The sequence below is a fragment of the Passer domesticus genome, chromosome 2, assembly GCF_036417665.1.
Source record: "Passer domesticus isolate bPasDom1 chromosome 2, bPasDom1.hap1, whole genome shotgun sequence".
Classification (NCBI taxonomy): domain Eukaryota; kingdom Metazoa; phylum Chordata; class Aves; order Passeriformes; family Passeridae; genus Passer; species Passer domesticus.
In genome coordinates this window covers 85,573,723-85,596,353 of record NC_087475.1, presented here as the reverse complement: position 1 = coordinate 85,596,353, position 22,631 = coordinate 85,573,723, and the positions used below count along the sequence as shown (strand labels likewise).

Genomic DNA, 22,631 nt, shown 5'->3' with positions numbered 1-22,631 from the left:
AATGCTAGAATGGTAGAATGCTGTAAAAAAGATTGAGTTTTGTCTTCTAAAGAATTTTATTCAGATTTATGAATTATGTGGCTTTAAAAGGCTTAAAAATAAACATACTTTCTTTTTGATTTGAAAGTCTTTTGCTATATAAATTTTTAACAAAAGAAACTAAAAAAACAAACAAAAAATACACTTTATTTTAAGGGGTTACAGCCTCAAATTAGAAATTTTTTGTTGAGAACTGGAATTTTTCTGTATTTAGATTTTTCATCCCAAAACAGCAGCATCTCTGATTACCTCTATTCTTAATATTTTGGAGCATGGCTTTTGATGGGTCCAAAGAGATCTGTAACTTCTAAAATGTTTGTGCCTCATGCCTGCAGCAAAAAATCATGAAAACTTCTCCAAATTACATGAAAACTTCTCCAATTACATAACTATGTGAATGTAATGTGACTTAAGTAAGCTAATTCATATACACATTGATTTCCTAATAATATGTATTTACATTGCTTCGTTAAACCATTAAAAATTAATTTGGAATTAATATCCTGCAATTTCCCAAGCAAACAAATTCTTACAGAAAGAGATGATTACTTCTCTTTGGGTTGGCAGGTAACTAATCTATCTGCCTAGATATTTAGCATGCAGTCATTCATGACAGATTAAAAATCTTAAAGGGTACATGAACAAAAACATTGAAGATATAATTTTTTTCTGCCTGTGCTCTGCACAAAAATACTTTCCCAGTGCTTGCCACATTTCAGTAAATAATCATCAAGGCAACACCAAGACAGTGTAAAGTGTAAGTGTCCAAGAAATGACAGGATGTGGTACTTGGTGCTGTGATTTAGTAGACATGGTGGTGTTTGGACAAAGGTTTGACTCGATGACCTTGGAGGGCTTTTCCAAATTTAATGATCCCATAATTCTAAAGATCATTTAGAGGAACTGGCACAGGGTCTGTTCTACACTAAGTTTAGGGTGAGAATGGTGAGGCTTCGGCACAGGTTGCCACTAGAAGCTGTGGATAGTCCATCTCTGGAAGTGTTCAAGGCCAGGCTGGATGGGGCTTTGAGCAACCTGGTCTAGTGGAACATGTCCTTGTCTATGGCAGAGGGCTGGAACAAAATGATCTCAAACGTTCCTTCCAACACAAACCATTCTATGATTCCATGATTCTATGAACTGAGTATACGTCATGGAAAACACCTGGCCCTGCTGATCTATCCTTTTTCCTGTGATGACTTTTTTGCCCAACATGAGGTGACAGTGGAAACAGCAGTGCTTCCTGTTGCACCTGAGAAAGTATAATTAAAATTTAATTTGCTTTTGCTCCCCAGAAGAAACATATCCCAAAGGAAGGCAGGGCACCATTGCCTTCTTCTCTGTGCCAACAACTGAGCATTTTTAAAAGGTGGTGGTGCAAACAGTATTTTGACTCCTCATCTTGTGTTCTCTGAATGGAAGATGACTGCATTGTGCACAGATCCTTTTGCGGTGACTTTTTTCTTTTTGCTGATAGGAGAGGCAGTCTTAGGTGCTTCTGAGGATAAGCAGCAAACACCAGCTTCCTAATCCTGTCATAGTTTTTCAGGCAAATATTACAATTTTGTCATAATAGGTAATTTAGTTTTCTCATTGCCAAGAGGAATGAATGCAACAATGGATTGTTTTTCTAGCATTGCCTCTGCAAATGTTTCTGTAAGTACTGCTTTGCAGCAGCCCTGAGCAGAACAAGGTATTGTGTCATCAGAAACATCTGTTGATTTTGCAGCTTAGTGATTTTGGTACCAGCAACTGGAGCAAGTGCCAGTGCATATGGCAGTGTACCAACACCAGTAAATATCAAGTCAGGCTAGCTGGTGAGTAGGGTGAAGTGGTCATAAGCTGGTGAGGTGTATGTGTAACTGGGGGTGTGACAGCTGAGTGTGATGGTACCAGGTGCAGTTTGTCCAGAGAAGCTGTAGGCGCCCCATTCCTGCAAGTGTTCAAGGCTGGGTTGGACGGGCCTTTGGGCCATGGTCAAGTGGAACGTATCCCTTGACCAAGGGATACCTTGGCATGAGGGTTGGAACTACATGAAGGTTCCTGTCAACCCAAACCATGCTATCATTCCATGATTCTACAATTCCATGACATGGCTGCTGGGGGGACTCGAAGTACAGGCCAAATGCTGAAGAGGCTGTAGTGTTTGGGAGTTGACTGACTTAACAGTGTGTGTGTGTGTATGTGTGTGTGTGTATGTCTCTAGAGGTGGCAAGTGCTAAACTGTTTCTCCAGGGTCAGCTACTGGGCAGACCGAGTGCCCTTATATGGATATCCCCTGAATGGATCCACACTGTATATATATACGTAAAGATTTTTTTCTGACTAGTGGGCTTTCCACCTGCCAGAGAACAGAATGAGGCCATTGCTGCTGTTTGCGTTCATGTAAACACTGAATTTTCCAGAATGTGCTGTTTCACATGACCAGGCTTATGCCTGCAGAGGGCACGTACCCAGACTTGCTCCTGATTGGACCTGGGGACATGAGGGTCCACCTCCTCACCTTTGTTGGGCTATCAATTTCAGCAACCCCTGAAAGCTTGCACATAAATTTGGGTGAAACTACCCATCCAGAGTGAACATTCCAGATGCTTCTCTCTTGTGTTGGATAGGTGATTCTCAAAGGCAAAATGAGTCTCTTGTATTTCAATGACTTTGACTGAAGCAATGATAACTCTGAAGATGCCTCTCCTTCCTGTTAGTTGTGTGTTCACAAGCAGCAGAGCAGAGAAGGAATGTTGAACATTTTTCAAGCTTTCAGAAACTGGCTTGAACACCACATCCTGTTCTCCTTGGCTTGCTATCCATTTGCAGCGTATCTGAATTTTTTCACCCTTTATTGATTCTGATGGGTCCAAATTTTCTTGGCTCTGTTTTTTTCATATATCCTCCAAAGGACCTTTCTCATTCTGGATTGGCTCAGATTGACAGCTCAGTGTCCTATCTCCTTCAGTCTGCTCCCAGACATGTAAAAGACATTTTTGGGACCCCTACCAGACAGCCTCTTTTTCTGACAGGACCCTTCCAAAATTTTCTACAAATCTGTACTTTCTTGCAGATCCTTTACCACTGAGACTGCTGAAAAAGAAAAAAAAAACCTCAAGAAATTGGCAATTGCTTATCAGGCTGACCAAGAAAGAAAATGTTTCCTTCTGTTGTCCTGTCTCTTCGCATGAGGCTGTTTTCTCTTGCCTTACACTTTACATATAAGGTCTGAGAGACAGAGATTGTCATTTTAATCTGTATTTTTCAATGCTTAGCACAACAGCTCATGACGAGGGCTCTAGGCATTACAGTATATACAAACAGCAGAAACAAAATAAATATGATGGCAATTCCCAAGCCATGACTTGAAAAAACTACCTGGTTACTTCACTTTTCTGGACCTTTATTCATTCAAGGTCAAGGAGGTGAAAGAGCAGAGCTTTCTCAGTAAAATCTCTCAACCTTTCCTAACCCAAGTAATGTCTGCAAGTTCTCTTTATTGTTTCTTGTCACATTACAGTTCCGCACAGTTAAAAAATATCGTAGAAGCTACAGTTATTATAGTTATTAACATTTTATGGCCTTGTTATTCATACCTTAAGCTCCTTAAAATGAAGTGGTGCATTTTAAGAGAGCAGCATGTATTTAATTGATTTCACTGTAAAAAGGTTGTCCTACTTCAGTGGTTTCCAGTCTTTTTCCTTGGGTTTTGCTTCTATTAATGATGACAATATCAATTTAATGTCTTTATAGAGAAGTGACACAAAACACAATTTTCTTACTCTGCTATCTATCTGTTCTTGGTTTAAACATCCATGCCTCCTTCATAATCAAACACCATGGAAAAATTTGCAGTGTTCTGAGATACCTGTTCATGCACATATCCAAGTGTGCTTTGGAGTAAAATGTCGTGGATTCATTGGCAATATAATTGTTCTTGAATCATGCACCTTTGCCATGGTGCAAATATCGTTGCAGAGCTATCAGGAAGTTGCTGATGTCCAACGAGAGAAGTTTATCTTACCAAAGTTTTAAATGCCTGTAGAGCAAATACTTGCATCTACAGTTATTTGTTTAGAGTCTGCTTCCAACTGCTGTAGAGTAACAGGGCTGCTAACTAGAACAACCTTAGGAATATAGGGCACCTTAAGATCAACCTCCCTCTAGACATGCCTTCTTTTCTTCTTTGATTTTGTGGGAATCCTAAAGTAATAGAGTTGAGAAGATAACCCCCACATAGGTCTTGTGTGGTGGCAGCATCTTTGTGTGATGAAATTTCTCTGTGTCGAGACCCAAAATCGAAATGTTTATCAAACATTTCCCTTTAATGTTGTCCATTTTCTCTACAAAGGGACAGGGACTACCTTAATCTAAGTGCTTATACAGATGCAATCCCAGAAGTCTTAATTCACCACCAGGGGTCCTAATCACTGGAAAATTAAACCATTCTGGTCACTCAGAAATACTGAATAGCAGCTTCCTTATCTGTTCTGACTGAATGAACTTCAGACACCTGCACTTGGACAATGTAAGCTTATATTTCTATGTGATCAGGAAGGTCAAAACTAAAGAGAATGAAAAAAAACATAGGCAATTGAATTACAGAGCAGTGATAAAGTCAAAGCAGTATATGTTCACTTTATCTTTCCCAGACTGCATGAGTCACTACAATTTTGATACTTCAGTGTACTGGCAGAGATTGATGGAATAGGAAACAGCTACTCATGCATTCATTTTCATAAAGGAGGGCAATGAGAAAGGAAAGAAGTACAAATGTAAACCCTTCTTTTCTACACCACATACCCAAATACCTGGAACATTTCTGTTCTCTTGGCAGCTTCTACTGTGGACAAAGCCAGGAGCTGAATGTGGTATGGCTGTTGCCAAACACATGGAGACCAACAGAGGGCTTGTACTGTAACTTATGCAACACAGGTAGAGTGCCAGGACAGTGTCTAGAAGGTCATGCAACATCTGCCTGTGTGTTCCCATTGATCAGAAACCCTCAAATATACCCAAAGATTTAAAATACATGAATACATGTCATGGATGGCATTATGGTTTAGTCATGGACTTTGCAATACTGGATTAATGCTTGTCCTCAATGATCTTGAAAATCTTCCCCAGTCTAATCAATTCTATCTTTCTGTGATTCTAAATGCAGTATTTTCACACTCTGTAACATACTGTATCATTCATACAGCTATATTTTTTCAGGTAAACTCAAGTAATTTAAGATTACCACAAGTTCACTTTCTCTCAAAATAAAAGAAATTTTTAACTCCAGCTGAAGTTTTAGATATTTTCCTTGTTCTTCTTCAAGGGTATTGCATAAGCACATGTAGGTCAAAGAGAGAGCTGCTAGGAAGAAAAGTGTCTGCCAAATATTTTTGAGCAATGTATTAACATTATTCAAATTCCTTTTAAAGAGCAGTCCTTCCCCCCACAGTTTCTTCTTGACAGGTGTCAGTTGATGAAGAGATGAGTGCGGGGGTGGGTGTTCTTATCTAAAAGGATTTTAAATAATGTTACTGACATTATTTGAATCAAAATTACTGCCTAAGTAATGTTACAAGGAGTTTTGTCTTTTAAAGGGTATTCACTTATGTTACATTTCTCAGTAGCCCTACCTTTCATGCTCACTTCTCCCCTCCATGTGGGACACATGCATTTGCATTTTCCTGGAGTATCAGATGCCATAGTGGCACATGATGAGTCACTGTTATTAAATTGAACATTTCACAAACAGTGGTCTATAGAGAGACCAGTGAGCTTCAAAGGTCTGAAATGCTGGCTTTGTTTGTTGTGCACCTGTGACAGTTCTGCAACTGAGTGGCTGTGGAGAGATCAGGGTCTAGAAACAATGGGAATGAATGACTGGGTTTGCACTTTAAGAAGTTCATTAAATTTATGCTCTGTGCTTTTTCTCCCCCATATTTCTTTCTGATCTATAACTAATTTAAAAAAAAAAAAAACAAAACAAAAAACTAAAACCAAATCCCCGCCCAAAAAAACAAAACCAAAAACAAACTAACAAAAAAACACCAAACAAACAAAAAAAAAGAAAAACAAAAGAAAAAAAAAGAAAAAAAAGAAAGTGATTTTCAGCCTCTCTAATTGGCCCTTTTTGAAGTAAAACTAATAGCATTTTTTTCCTTAAACTTGCCCTAAAATTAGGAATAATAAACCTGTGATCTTTCCCTTGAATTTAATTGTGCATATCTTTTGAGATATCAGCCAAGAGACTGGCATAGTTTTATTACAGAGTGGCAGATGACATGTTTGAGAAAATTCTATATTTCAATAATTGCTGAAAACTAGATGCTGTTGTTGATAAACACAAGAATTGTGTTCTGCTCAATTCTTTACAAGGAATAGAATTTGAAATGCAGAAAGTAACAATCAGATTCTTTTAAAATCTATATCTGATTCTGCTGGTAACTTATTACAGAATAGATCGTCACAGAAAAGTTTTGGTCTTGCTACCATAGTGTCTGTAAAGTTTGCAGCAATGTTAGAGGTGCTTGGAGGAAGACCTCAAGAATAAAATATTTTTCTTAACAAGGGTTTCTAGAACTTGAAATACTGTGGAACTGGAAGTATTTTTCAGAAATTATTAATGTCCTATATATAGAAGGAGGGGGGGGAAGCATTTTATAGTACCTAATGGAAAGAGTATAGAGTTTGTTAGACAATCAATATAACTGTGATGGCTCATGATTGAAAAGAGTTGTTTGCTGAATATTTGAGAGATGCTGGTGTATGTATACATAACTTAGAAACCCAAAACAGAAGTTAAATAAAATTATTCTTCAATAATAAAAATTTAGAAAAACACTGAAAATGTAAGATGCTAAAAACACCCCAAACCCACAAAAGTCCTATCTTTGTATAGATTTGATCACTTTAGTAAATTTTCTAGATATGTGTAAGAATCTTTCAGCTCCTAAAGAAAGTATTCTATTCATTATGTATTTCTTTGTTCTATATTGAATAAATCTGTGAGAAAAAAACATATCTTAGTACACTTTCTCTTCCGTAAGCTGAATTTATTGGTGGTTTAGAGATGCTGTTCAATGTGATTATGTTATTAGCAATATGCTGGCTGACTGCGTAAACAGATCAAAAATTATTTTTGCATGTTTTGTGTGATTTAGAGATTTCATTTTTAATACATATGCAAATATTTATCATATTAATGCGGCAGAAAAAAGATTCCTAGATCTGCTGTGATTTTCTATTAGACAACCAACCACCTAGGCAGGTAAATATGCAATAGATGGCCAAGGAAGGGAGGTAGAGAACATAGCAAAAAGTACAATCTGGAAATTTGTGTTTGAGAGAAGCAGACCTGATGCCTCTTTTTCTTCTTTTTTGCCACAAAAGTAGATGATAAGTTTTTCTACATGTCTGAGAAAGCTGAGATGAACCCCAATTTGTTCTAAAATGTAGAATTATTTTGGATGATTTAACTTCACCTTTTTATCCTCAATAATGACTATTTATCTTCAGATATCATGAAAAAGATGTGACCTCTGTCTCAGTCAAGAATAATAACAAGAGACAAGAAAGTAGGTGGGGAAAAAGGTTTATAACAAGTAAAGGTAATTGGCTGGCAATTGCACATAAATTTCAGAACATCAGCTTAGCATCAGGACAGAGAGGAAAAGGGGAGTAGTTTAAGTTAAGTGCTAAAAAAGGTATTTGAAAGTGAGGAATGTAATCCCCAGCTCAACAGACAAAAGTGCACTACAAAATTGTATGTGAAAAAAATTGGGGATTGTGCATTTCTAATAGTCTGCACATCTTAGTAGGCTCTAAAATTGTCAGAAGACTAGGATGAAAGGAGGGACTTCAGATCCCTAGGTCCTTTCCATATATTTTTCTCCACTCCACTCCACTGCTTATGTTTACATGTCTTTGCTTGATATGTACCTGGAAATGTGCCTGGAAATGCAAAAGATGGACAGCAAGACAGACAGTGTCTAGGCTGTGAGTTTGTGATAGTTCATATGTTTATGATCCCAGCAGATCCCAAAGAATACAAGGAAAGAAAATGCTCTTCTCTGAAGGTTGTCACACATGAGGGATGAATCTCTCCCCTGTGCTGTCTTCCTTCAGACAAAGTTGCTAGTAAGAGATTAGGAGATCAATAGATCAAAGGTTTGGCTTCCATTCAGTGTAAATTTGGAAGAAATGTTTAGGGATGCATTACAGAGAGAAATCTCTTTGGTCATTCCAGTTCTTTGCATGCTCAAACTGAAAGAATCTTTTTCAGAACATAAGCTATGTCTTGAAATTGGTTCAGAAGTAATTTATTGTTACTCTTCTAGGTCTAGATTTTTTTCTGGTATTTGGGTTTTTTACATAGTTGTTAATGCAGCCACAGTTATGTCCAGTTTAAGACCAATTTAACTTGTGGTTCTAGTTCTTCTTCCCTGATATTTTCCAATCCAGTGTATATATAAAGAGGATTCACAAACTGGTCCCACTTTAATAGAAGTTTCTCATTTTCTAGACATTCCAAATAGACTTCTTGTACATTAGACTTTGCACATGCTCCTGCTTAAGTTCATATTTTCAGATGATGCCTTTGAAGACTGTCTGTACCACCAACATTTTGTTACCATTGAAACACATACCTTCCTATAAGCATCATATCATTCATCCTATCTTCTTGCTCTTCCAGCACCTAAGAATCTTTTCCTCACTTTTCCACAGAGGACTGCAGTTATGGTGACATGTGCATTTTTCACCTCTATGCTGCACTGCTGTATTTCATTGCATATATTGCTGAATGGAAGAAAATAATGTAGTCTCAGCTAGTTACTGACCACCCCCATGTATCAGGATGAGCCATAAACATATCTGTTGCTCCCCTGGCTGTCGGTGAACTCTGCTCTTCGAAGCAATTCATACATAAGGTTTCAAATACCTTAGAGATTTCTCTTCTAGGTGCCTCAGCAACTACTGGAATATTTTCTAACTATTTAAGCATAAAATATACAGCAGGCAGGAAAAAAAAACCAGACCCTTTCATTGGAGATGAACAGGTTGACTGCACTTCCAGGAAACATCAGCACTGGACTGAACTACTTCATGGCTGATTGAATCAGGAGGTTTCCTGGCTTGATTAAAATCTTCCATAATAAACACAATAGAATTTGTGACTACTATCTCCACATAAAAGTTATCTTATCTGGAATACAACTTTGCCTATCAGTTAGCTGCTAAACACTTATATATAATGATGGCAGCCACAGCAAAGACAACAGAAGTAAAATATAGGCTTTACTCAGTAGAGTGCCAATCACAGAATTTTTAGTTTTCAAAGAAGTGAATTTTCTTTTAAGCAGGAAGAACATGAGTATTATAGTGGTTCAGGACATTTGCAGGGATGTCCAAAATGAGTATTTTTTAAAATCAAAATAGAGCTTCTCTGGAGTCCAGCTGGTGTTTATTTAGCTCTTCCGTTAAAAAAATTGCTAGGACCTTTTCTTGTGTTTACAAGATGAAAATGAATGAAGATACATAGCCAAGCAGGAAGCAAAGGAAAAAAAGAATTAAGATATTCTCACTTTTAAAATAAATGGGTTTTTAAAGATTTTTCCCTTTTTATAAAAACAAGATATTCTCTGTAAACTGAGGTATTGCAGGGTGGTATCTGGAGGGAGTTTCAGGGAATTTTTAACAAAGATTTGTGTATTTTCTTTGATTATACCAAACAAAAGATGGAAAAATAAATAACTGATCAGTAGTGATTATGTGCCACAAAACAGCCTGGCCAAGCACCTGCCAGGATTCCCAAGGACATGCCCTGTGCTGCAAGATCCAGCGGTGGAAGAGTCAACTAGTGTGCACAGATGTTTGCAAGAATGCTGCCTACAACAAAACAAAAAAAATGGAAAGATAATGACATCAGGTTTTTTTTCCTACCTAGCAGTGCAGGGAAGCAAGGAGAGACCCACAGCCAGAGTGTACATGTCTCAGTACACACAGGTGGGAATTAAGGGACTGCAGGCACTGATGTGGGTACCCACAGTGGTATGGCCATCACATCTCCAATGGGAATGTTGTGAAAATGGTGAAAACAGCTCTGAGAAGAGGGCTGTGCTCTTCTAACTACAGTGTCCTGGGAGAAATTTTGTGCGCTCAACCCAGGGAAGTTGGTGGAGTCACCATCCTTGAAGGTGTTTAAAAGACAGGAAGATGTGGTTCTTACGGGACTTGGTTACATGACAGACTTAGCAGTGCTTGGTTAATGGTTTGATTTGATAAACCTAATTCCTTCAGCCTAAGCAATTCTATCATATAGTGATTCTATAACTCTGTCTGCATGGGTGCATGTGGGTGTGATTAAAACTTTTGGGGAATAGTTATGAGAGGATGTCTCAAAAAGCACCGATGTTGGTTAGCATTTTGCAAGTGTCAAATGTTGTGGTTTATTTGTGTTATTGCTGAATTGATCCTGACTGTATAGCTCACCTATTGCGAGACAATGATGTGTTATTAATGAATTGACATACCTCCTTGATACTGATTTGATTTTAACCACATGAATTGAGCAAGGTTTTCTTTCCCTGCAACACATGGGAAACGAGGCATTGGTTTTAAGGCACAAGAATGAATTAATCTTTGGACAAAAATGAAATCTAAAGAGGGGGTGGGCAGGGGAATGAAAAAAATTATTTTTAAAATTCTTACTTAGAGTAATTGCACTGATTTTCAAAGTGGTACCTTATGACAGGATGCTTCCAGACCCTTTCAGGTAAACAAAACCAGAAAGCCTCTCAGAAATGGCTTTCCCAGGACATTTCTAGCTCAACATACAGAAAAATAGAGGTTTCAAAGGACTCAGGTAAATGTCTGCACTTTTTACTTGGTAAATCACCCTGGCCTCCTAGCTGGAGAAATTCAGACCAGATTCTGGCTCAATACTCCATTTCATGATTTCGAGTCTGTCTCTGGTTGAACTTCAGAAGCATATACTGACAGAAGAATAATAAGTACAGATCAACAAAAAGATAAACACTGATAATGTTAAATATGAACAGAAGCTTCTATGATGAAGCTTTTCTGCACATAAACAAAGTAAATTAAGGTGTCAAGCTGTGAGATATCTACCAAATAGGCTACCCAGTAAGTACCAGAATTAAAAGTACAGCCAGAGGTGATGGAAAAGAAATACACAGAAGCTTCAAAATATATAAATAGAAAGATAGAAAGAGAGTAAAAGAAGTCAAGAATTCAAAAGTACACCAGAACACCCACTGAGTTTGTTTTGAACTAATCCCATCCTTTTTTTTTTTTTTTTTTTTTTTTTTCTGAAAGCTATAACTGATTCTTTCTTGGTGGCCGCTATGCCTCTTTTAGCTACTTAAAAAAACCAAAACATAATCAAAGAATTACAGCACAGCACCACCTATGGTTGATAAAACTCCTCAGAACAACAGTGTTGAGACATAAGGCTGTACTCAGGAGAAAGTGGACTTTTACTTAAAAAAATTAAAGAAGAGCTGAAGTACTAGTAATATGTCTCATACAAAAAACCTGGGTTGTAAAATTAATATTTGTTGTTAAGGCCACATCCAGGAATAAAACTACACAAAAAGGGTAGCCAAGTGAAGTTTATCTAAAGTAAAGGAGGAAGAAAATATTCCACTGACATAGGGGAAGAGTGAACATAATACTAATACAAGCAGTCTAATAGCTACAACAGATGAGTCAGGATATCATCACATTGCCTCATCTTAAAATATATCAACTTCAGCAAGCCTTGCCACATCTAGCTGTAATCAGCGATCCTCTCTATTTTGGTGGTTTCTGTAAAATGTTTAACTTCTTAGAAGAAATACTCTTATTTATTATGCAGTAAGTTAAAAAAATGGTAAAACCAAGGCACTATTTTGCCTAAATTAAAAATGAAATAAAAAAAAGCAATAGTTACTGAAACACCCAGATAAAATTCTTGGCCAACTTCTTCCTAAGTGACACACCTTTCTTGCTTTTTCCTTTTCTCCTTAGCTTTTTCATCCCTGTCTTTAAGAGGATGTATACATGACATGCCTGATACTCCTGTCATAGTTGTTTGTTTTAAAAAAGACCTAATTCTGCTATTGCACAGTTATTCCTTTGTTTACTGAATTACACCTGCTTTGCTTCAGTGTGAATGAAAGGACTTTTAAACTGCTTTTGAGGATACTACAGAGGCAATAACAAAACTGCAATAGGGTGTATCAGACAAACAGATGAGATGTCAATCCATAGTTCTGGCAGAAGTGGTTGCCATGGAATTACATATACTTCGTAGATGTGAAAAATGTTATTTTGATGTCTCTTTGAATTGGATAAGGAAATATTTGTCAGTAAGTTTGGAGCTTACTTCATCAAGGTTTTAAAGCGAGGCATGATTCAGAAGACTAAGAGACCCTTGCAGTCTGAAAACTCCTCATGAGGGGAAGAGGAGGGGCAGGCACTGATCTCTTCTCTGTGATGATCAGTGACAGGACCTGAGAGAATGGCCTAAAGTTGTTTCAGAGGAGGTTTAGGCTGGGTATTAGAAAAAGGTTCTCCACCCAGGAGGTGGCTGGGCACTGGAACAGGCTCCCCAGGGAAGAGGTCACTGCACCAAACTTGGCAGAGTTCAAAAAGCATTTGGACAATGTTCTTGGGCACAAGCTATGATCCTTGGGGATGGTGTTGTGCAAGGCTGGGTGTTGGACTTGATGATGATTCTGATAGTCCTCTTCCAAGTCAGGATATCATGTGTGACTCTGTGTTTGATTCTGATTCAGGTTCTGCCTATGGTTAGTAGAAAAACATCCTCAAAAGGTCTGGTCATGTTCATTATCGTATCAGGTTGGGATTTTTTTCTAAATAGCTTCCCTCTGCTGAATATATATAGAAGGAACCTCATCTTGGCCTAAAACCCTAATTTTCATGGTGTGAATTCAAGTAAAATGGATTTTGCATTTCACCTTATTTCAGGAGGGAATTATTTGGCATTTTGATCTCTGAAGGCTAGAATACAGTCAAATAGGTCTCAGATAATTTTGAGGACAGAACCAACTCGTTAGTGACCAGGTGGAAACTGCAAGTTTAAACAATCTAAGTTAAGTGAAAAGCAACAGCATCACAAGATTGACATAGGACTTTAAAAAACTGAACCTCCACTCTGCAAGATGTGGCAGGATTTGGATAAACTGTTCTGTGACACCATTTTGGATATTTCCCTTGAAGAGAATGCATATATTGCTCATGATCAGGCACTGAACAATATAATGCCAAACTAATATCCCCTTCAGTTTGGGGCTATATTTAATAACATGCCTCAACATCAAATTGCTTTTTAGCCAGTTGGTTTCAGTGTAGCTCATCTGAGAGGAAAATGAAGTTTGTTGCAGAAGTAGCTGTTTAGGTGTGTATAACCTCGGAGCATGATTGCTGTACTTTAGCGGTGGGAAAAAATATTTTACTACTTTTGATCATATCAAAAAGAAAGAAAAATCCAGGGAAGGTGACAGACTTATTCATCAAATGAAGACACACAATGTTCAAGTCAGTGAATGATGCCAAATAATGGCATGCAGAAGATCATTTTGGTGACATAGAGCGAAGAAGAAGAATACTTCTTTTGTTAATTACAACAATTAAATTCTGATGGAAAGAACATTTAATGGTACAAAATAATTACAGAAGGATTGCCTAACTTAGTTATTTGACTACTCAAAAATTTGAGAGAGAAGATTTTTTACTCTGCAGGATGCATTGTTCTATTTCTAAGCATTTTTAAGTGCTGGCAGCAAAGATGAACAAGCAGGTGATTTTATCTTAAAGTCCTGGAGAAACAGGAACCTGAATTTTCACCTCATGGGTATCCAAAAAACCCATGAGAGGTGCTTTTTCAGTTTCTCAGTCACTTCAAGATGGGAAATATCCAATTCCACAAAACAACCTGTTGTGACTGGAAGAATATTTACAAGAACATGTAACCATGGCACAAGGGGGACTGGATTCAAACAGACAAATGGCAGGTTTAGAAGAGATATGAGGTAAAAATTCTTCACTGTGAGGCTGATGAGGCACAGGAACAGATTGTCCAGATAAGCTGTGAATGCCCTAACCCTGGAAGTGTTCAAGGCCAGTTTAAATGATGCTTTGAGTAACCTGGTCTAGTAGAAAGTGTCCATGGCAATGGCAGAGAAGTTTGAACTAGATGACCTCTAATGTCTCATCCAACCCAAACTGTTGTATGACTCTGTGACCCTTTGACATCAACAGTAAAAAAAAGCAGTTGGAAATGGCTGCAGGTTATAGTTCCAGTCTGAAAGAAAAAGCAATATGGCGGGATTTTTCTATAGGCATTCTTCTCATATAATGAGAAATTAGAGAAAAAAAGATAAATCATTTCTCATCAGTAAGCAAAGTCACTTCAGCTAAAGAGAGAAAAAATCTATATAGTGTATTCTGAAAAAGCAATAATCATATTGTGTTTCTTTATCTAACTCCGACGTTTTCAGAAGACAAAGCTTGAAACTTAAAAAGATAAAATTAAAGGAAACTAAGTAGCCTGAATTTACATTAGGGAACAAAGTGAAATATTTTCTGAACAAGTGATTATCAAATTACAGACCTGTCACTACAATTTCCTGAAAGGGTCAGGACCTTTTCTTGTTCCTGACAGACAAAGGAACTGTGGCAGGCTTGATCAATATTTCAGTTAACAAAACAGCTGGCTAATAAGAGAACTTATGACAGACAAAGGTTTGTTTCAAGGCAATAAAATAAATGGTTTTAAAATATGTGTTTTGATTTCCTTGTTTTGCTTTCCTTTTCTAGTTTGTTTTATAATTTTCATTAATCTGAATTTTCTTTTTTCAACCTTGAGATATGTGTGTTCAAGACTAAATATCCCAAGATATTCAAAAAAGAATAATCAGAAGGTCATGTAAACTAAAACATGAACATTTTTGGTTAACCGTCAGTTGTAAAAGGATAACTATGTTGAAAGGAAACTTCAGCACATTACACGCATGTCCATGACACTTTCATGTGATGAACCCTCTTCTTTTTTCCCTATCTGATTCGTAGAGAAAACCCAGGGGTTACGGGACAAAGCAGGCCAACCTGTCCAGCAGAAGCTAATATCCATAGTCAAAATATTTTCCTTATATTAGTGCTGTTTGAATTCCAGCTGATGAAACTCCACAGAAGCTTGAGCAATTTTATAATACTTTTAAATCTTGCAGTGACTTCTTTTAACCTTGCAGCAAGCTACTTTAAAAACCAAATCCCTTTCCTTTAGGTTTCCAGGGACCTCCCATGGAACTGAATTTTAGTTCAAGGCAAATTCATGGAGTCTGACGATTGAAGCCTTTAGTCTTTCTTCCTTTGAAAGCAAAATTTATTTGTTGTACAAGGGTGGGGTCTCTCAAAATGGAAATGTATGCACATGCCAGTGGCGCACTGCAATAAGAAGAGCACTGAAAAACAGCTGCACGGACCTTGATGATATCCTAAGCCCTGCATTTGCAAACTCTGTCCCTAACTGCTGCCCTTACCAGCGTTTGTTCGGTCACAGCTGGATTTAGAGGACAGCATCAGAGTTCCCGCCTATTCTGCCATGCACAAAGAATTCTGAAAAGGATTAGATCGCTGATTTCTCCTTCTGTGTAGTCATAACATTTAAAATACCATTAAACCTTTGCTTTTGCTTCTCTGTGGGTTTCTGTACCCTACAGCTTACCACATTTCAGAGTCTGCAGGGGTTCGTATTGTACTCCGAGCTCTGTGTAATGTTGTAATGTTTCCATAAAGCCATTATGTGGAAGAATGTTGCAAACTTTGTTTTTCATTTTTCTACGGCACTTTTGTGTGACACTTATTTATATACCTTATTATGTATTGTAGTCCCTAGTGATCATTTTTCATAGTGATCTAACTTGTCTGGCATTCTTCCCCTAAAGGTTCTAAACACAGTGGCTCTAAATAATCTCAAGGCTTTAAAGCTGAGCTGTTCTGATGCAGCATTCAGCAGCAAAAGCTTTCCACTTGAGCTGTCATCTTAGTGCGTGGAGTGGCAGCTGCAGCTGATTCGACTCAACATTTTATGTGGCAAAAACTGTGCTTCTGGGAAGAAGAACCACCTCAAAAGATGCCTCTGGGCAATGGCACACATTGATCTCAATGAACAAGCCAAGTTTGTGCAACGGATGGATAAAATTCCCAGCACCTCAGCTCCAACCTGCCAGGGATGAGCAGCAAACCTTGCTTTGTCAGACAATGCTGAACCTGACTTAAACTGGTGTGATCAAAACCATGGTGTTTACATAGGAGATTGTCCCATTTGTAAATTATTTGTGTCTAAGCTTGTTACAAGTCAGTGAAAAATTACCTTAACAAGAGCTCCACCCTAGAAAGTTTGCTAGATGTTCAGTATATATATATGTATAATTCAATGACAAATTCATTCTGGGGAAAAGGAAGAGAGATGAGATAGAAGGGAAAACTGGAGTTAACATTTTGGTGGCTTCTGTTTGTGTTTATGTTCCCACCCCCTATGGCCTTTACTTAATGCCTTGAGAAACCTTTTATCGAGCCAGAAGAATGCCAGCCCCAGCGGGTTATGGTAGGGCTTATGTTGTTTGATTCAGACTCTCATGCTGATTCAAATTACTTTCTATCACACATCAAAGAAACCTCCAAAATTTGTCATGTTCAAATTACTGCGCTGTTCCTGGGTGTTATTAGCATTAAACCCTCAAAGGCTCCAGACTCAATTAGCTGTTTCATTTTATAACAGCCTTTAGCATCCATGTAATCATGCATGAATCCATCCCTCCCTCCTTGTAGATTCTGAGGGCTTTCTTCAACAAAGCTCCCTCTAAAGCTTATACCCTCTATGGCCCAAACAGACAGGGTTTTCCACAGGGAAAATTCCAGAGGGTGATAAGGATTTTGCTAATCACTAGACCTCACATAGTTCAAGTGGAATCTCAAACTCTCCCTGGAAGACAAATTGCCTTAAAGACCATTTATTTTGCTCGACTTTGGTTATAAAAAATTTGGACAGTTTAAATAACCAAATTACTTAAATTCCCTGTGATTATAGTGAAGAGATACTGGCATCAGTACTGAGCAATTAATTCCTTTCAAGACTAGATATCTGAGATATTTAGGATGGATTGCTTGTAGAGGTGCTATATTCTCTGTGTTGGCTGTAGATAATTACCTTCTATGACTAGCTTTCATATGGACAAAATTAGATGATGTGATGATAGACTGACCTTGCACAGGAATGGCAATTTCAAAAGCCTATGAGCATTTGGTTGCACAAACAAGGAGATATAAACATGTGACTTTGGTAATAACACCGATATTTACATACTTCACATTTTTCAGACCACTTGAAAACATCAAATAATGATGAGTTCTGACAGTTTTGTGCTGCCTTGTTTTTTTTTTTGTTTTTTTTTTTTTTTTAGTTGAGGCTGATTTAAAGCTCATCAGATGACATAGACTGAATCTAGCTGCTACATCTCCAGGCCCACATTACCTATATATGTGCAGATTTTCATGCCTGAGACAAAGGAAAGAACAGGATGGCAAGCCCTTAAGTCACACAGAGTTCTGATGAAGATCTACTACATGCTTTCCTTTAAAATTGGCATTCAGAAAGCACCACAAAGACTTCAGGATTCTAAATGTATTTTTTTTGTTTTCTTTGAAAAACCTAGCAGAACACAGAGGTTTCCAAACAGAGTAATTTATAGAACATGTTAAAAAATGAAATTGAATGTAAATGCCCTCTTGCTCATTGTTCCATCTCCTTCCTTTCCCCTTGTTTATTAATAAATCTGGCTGTTTATTAATATCTGGTTTTGTGGCCTGCAATTCTTCTAATGAACTCCTCAAGGTCAAAGGTCCATAAATACTCCATTCTCATTGGAGAGATGAAGATAGGAACCCCATTTCATGCTAAGAATATGGAGCACTTGCTGCACCATTTCAAAAATCTGACCCTTTACTTTAGCATTCTTGATCTTTAGAATAGTATTCTCTTAATCTCACCTGGCAGTGAATGCTAATTGCTTATGTTCTCCTGCCAATGACTATTGAATTCAAATAAAAATAATAACAGTATAGAATATCCATATAATAGTTAAAAAGTAGTCATGGTGTAAACCTGTCTTGCCTATCAAAAATGCGGATTCAGACATTCTAGGGAATTCTCTCAGTATGGAATTCCAGAAATACTTAAGAAGAAACTTAGTGTTTCTCCCAGAGTTACCTGAGCTATAATCAAACTATAATGAAGGAGTAAGTGACTGAAAAGGTGAAAGCATCTTCACATGACCTCAGGTACTCGGATTTTTATGTCACTGGGTTAAATTTCCTTTGAAAGATTTCCACACTAAGAAACTTGTGAAATTCCTGTCTGCTCCTGGAGCACAGACCAACAGAAGTGTCAAGGACTTCACTATATTTAGTTGGATTTGTTAGCTTGTATTTCCTGGTCCCAGTGCAGACACATATTTGGCTTTGTGATGAATTGAAATTATGTGATCTGCATGGCATTTGATCTAAGACAGAGTATGTGATGGATGCAGGGATATCAAATAGTCTATGACAGATGTGAAGCATCTGACAGGGAGAAAAAACTGTTCCATATCACAAGAGAAAGGAAGTTTCTGCATTATTTCTCATCTAATGTCGTCATGGTTTAACTCCAGATGGCAACTATGCACCATGCAGCCACTGTCTTTACTCCTCCTCCAGAGGGATGAGAAGAATTGGAGAAACTGGTAAAATCTGTGAGTTCAGACAAGAAGTTTAAAATTGAAATAAGAAAAGAATACTAATAATAACAATGTATTATTGAAACAGCAAAATAATAATGATGATGATTATAATAATAATAATAACAACAACAACAAAAAACAGGGAAAAAATGGGAGGGAAAGAGAGGACTAAAACCCAGGACAGACAAGGGATGCGTAATTCCACCGCTCACCCAGGCCATCTGATAAATGCCCAGCAGGTCATCCCCAGCAGCAATTGCCCAACTCCTCCCAGTTTATTTCCTGATTGTGATGTTCTATGGTATGGAATATCCCTTTGGACACTTTGGGTCAGCTGTTCTGGTCATGCTTCCTAACAGCCTCTTGTGCACCTCAGTGTGTTATCAATACTGTTTTCATACTAAATCCAAACCCTACAGCACTATATCATCTACTTTGGAAGAAAATTAACTCTATTCCAGAAAAAAAACCAGGACATAAGCTGTCATATTCCCTCCAGAATCTCATGATTCTCATCAGGTGTTTGATACCATATTCAAGTTCTAGCAAATAACAAGAAGGAAGAATCTCAACGAGGAAGGGAATCAGATCAGAATCAAGAACCAGTGTTAGCAGGCAGTAGTGAGGGGTGTGTTTGCCCAGCATCAGAGTGGAAGTGTGGGTTTTTATGAATAATTGCAGAAACTGAAGTAACCTTTCAGGAAAAAAAATAATCTGAATAATTTCTAGTAGAAAAATACAAGAGAGATTTCAGCTGATGTGCAATGGCAGAGAAATATTAACACTGCTTCTTGTATCTGGCAGCTTTAGCACTGCTCAGAGCACTGCAGACTGTACACATTTATGACTTTTATTCTCCAAGGTTAAACTTCAGATTTTCTTAACATTTATAAACATTATGAATAAAAAATTATACTCCCATTTAGAAAGAATACAGTGGAATAAATATTAGAAACATTAATATAACCATTCATATTTAAGAAGAAAAAGTGCTTCACTGCTTTCGGTCTTTTAAAGATAATGTTTTCTTGTATTTACTTCAAATGCAATGAAATCACATAACTTCAGCACCTGCTGTCCAGAGTCCTTGGGGTTAGGTGAGATACAGACAAAAGCCTTGCTAAATACCTCAGCTTTTCTCTTCGCCTACCTTTTACCAGGATATAAAATAAAGCAGCAGAAATTTCTTATCTTCCTAGTAGAATGCTGTGAGTAATAACTAGCAAATGTCTGCAAGGTTCTAAGAACTTTAATCCTATTTACTGGAGAGGTTAAACTCTTGTGCTTCCAAGAGGAAACAAAGATTTTATAATGTGAAAAAACCAGAGGTTTGTTCAATGTATACATTAGTCCTGAGGAGAGCCAGTTATCCTTTCAAGCTCATGCAAAGAATTATAATGTGTGGTAAATCATTTGATACAACTTTATGTGAAGTAAGATCAAGCAGTTTTTCAACACCATTTGTTATTTAAACCCATGCTTCATTTCAAGGCTGTGCACATCTGTCTGCCTTTGCTCCAAGACAGTTCAATTGAATAAGCTCAGATCTAAAGGTGCTTCTGCTCTCAGTGAGGTCTACCTTATTCCCTTGAGAAAGACAACCTGCTCTGTCAAAACCACTCAGAGAGCAAGTGGAATGGACACAGAAGTATGTATGTATACACATTAATCTCCCTCATTAATTCACACGATTACTTTGATTTTTTGTGCTCATCAGTTTTCACTGGTGCAACAGAAAAAGTCCAAGAGATCATGTGGTAGTATATTGTAGCTGTGGGACAGAGACCAGTCCTTTGTGTAACCCCATTAAGTGACAAAATAATAGAATGGAGATTTTTCATGGAGTTGCTGGTATACAGTAACTCAGTACCTGACAGTCAAAAGCTTAATAGTAATGATATTTGTTGATTGAGAATCTTTGAATAAATAAAGATTTATTTAGTCTCAGTCATGCAACCTCTGACAATACACTCAAGCTCAAGAAAATCCTTCCAGGTTAAACTTCTAATGAATTTAATGTGCTCAGGCTATACAGGAGATATACACAACCTAATACATAAATTAGGTTACAAAATTCTACTTAAAATGTATATAATCTCAGCTGCATGAAAACAGATTAGTAAAATGGTAGATGGTATTGTTTCTAGGCATTCACAACAGCTGGGATAAACTGGCATCTCATCACTTTGGTTTATTTTACATAGAGCCCATAGGAAATGAACAGTGAAAAATAGTCTGTAAGCAGTGTATTCTTTTGCATTGTTGTCATATTACATTGTGTCATTTCAGTTGATATTAAGAGTTGTCAGATCATATTAATGCTATAAGTTGAGGAAATGGTAATGGGATGAGACACACCAGATACGGATACCAGGAGCTAAATCACAATTCATTTGCATGTCTTCATTGACTTCATTAGTTGATTGGTATCTCACCATGATCACAGCAGTCTTCAGAAGAATGGAAATGTTTTGCCTAAGTACGTGTAGTTCAAGTATCAGTACTGAGAAGTTAGGCTACATATTGCAAAAGATGCTAATTTTAGAAAAGTGTATATAAATATATTATTGAATCTTAAGCTCTGAGAAACTTTTTTTTTTTAAATAATACCGTCCTTAAGATATTAATGTTCAATAACTCCAAGGGGTTTTAGCTTTTCAGCAAAGAGTCTCATCAATGAGATTCTATAAAATTAGATGGAAAAGACATTTATGAGTGGAATAGCTGTAATACAGTGAGATTTTCAAAGTCATCTGATGTTTTAAATTCTATTGACAGTCTGGAAAAAATTTTGTTGGATTTGGGATGTTTGCTAGTGGTTTGGTTTTGTTTGGTTGGTTTCTTTTGATTTGGTTTGGGTTTTTCTTACCTTTTAAGGGACAGTATTCGTGACAAACATTAAATCTTTCTGTGTCAATACCAGAACCATTATTTATGATACATATATCAAAATTTCTCAGTTCCCTTCTATGCTAAAATTAATGAAAATAATATTTTGTCTAGAGAACTTAAATACATTCTCAACTCTGAGTTGACACTCAAGAACAAGAAGATTCTTGAAACACTTCAGCATGTGCTTGCAAAAAAATAGGGGGTTGAGGTGCTTTCTAAAAATAAAACTTCCCATAACTTGCAGGTTTAGATATCCAAGTCATCAGTAGAAATAAAATTGTTTAAAAAGGGGCCAAATGCATCTGGCTAATATGAAAAAGACCCAAATATACTATAATTCCTTGAGTGCTAGTCTCAGGAAAAAAACCCACCAAAAACTAAAAAAAACAAACAAACCATTAAAGGATCCTGCATATCTTCTTACATTTCTGGTTTCCAAAAGGATAGCAATTTAGTAAGTCTAGAACTCACTAAAGTTACCATGCAATTTGAGCCATGTTGAATTGAGCATTTGATAGACTAACACTGCAATGTCTGTAGAATGAACACAGTGTCTTCAGGACCAGCTAGGACACTGTACATGACATAATGTCACCATTTCCCTTAGGAGATTTCTCAAGTAAAAAATATCCAGCAGCAAAGAATAATTGACAGCCAGATCTTCTGATAAACTTGATGGAAAGTCAGAAAAGGCATCAAGGATACAGAAAGGGGCTATAGATGTTTCACACAGATGGAGAACATGTTAGATATGATCTTATTTATACAAGATCTTACCTATAGCTGACATGCTAAGATGGGGCTAGAGAATCAGATTTTGTTTTCTTTAAGCACTGGATCTGTAGATCTTATTCCTAAAAATATTTGATGTTTAGCCAAATTACAGTTTCAAATTTAATTTTGGATGATAGATCA

General features: G+C 37.1%; 1 protein-coding gene and 2 long non-coding RNA genes across 6 annotated transcripts in view; 1 reads left to right on the top strand and 2 right to left on the bottom strand.

Moving 5' to 3' along the window:
* Positions 1 to 22,631, bottom strand: part of TENM4 (teneurin transmembrane protein 4) — a 1,559,611-nt gene that overhangs the window by 827,945 nt on the left and 709,035 nt on the right. The window lies entirely within an intron of this gene.
* Positions 887 to 2,079, bottom strand: LOC135294450 (uncharacterized). Its single transcript, XR_010356557.1, has 2 exons — positions 1,933 to 2,079; positions 887 to 1,291 (listed from the first exon to the last, which is right to left on the bottom strand). It is a non-coding gene; the product is annotated as an uncharacterized LOC135294450 (long non-coding RNA).
* Positions 1,221 to 17,855, top strand: LOC135294449 (uncharacterized). Of its 2 annotated transcripts, XR_010356556.1 has the most exons (4): positions 1,221 to 1,695; positions 1,769 to 1,856; positions 4,862 to 4,959; positions 17,508 to 17,855. It is a non-coding gene; the product is annotated as an uncharacterized LOC135294449 (long non-coding RNA). The 2 variants fall into 2 exon arrangements; XR_010356555.1 differs by lacking the exon at positions 17,508 to 17,855 and having other exon boundaries at positions 1,223 to 1,695; positions 4,862 to 5,061.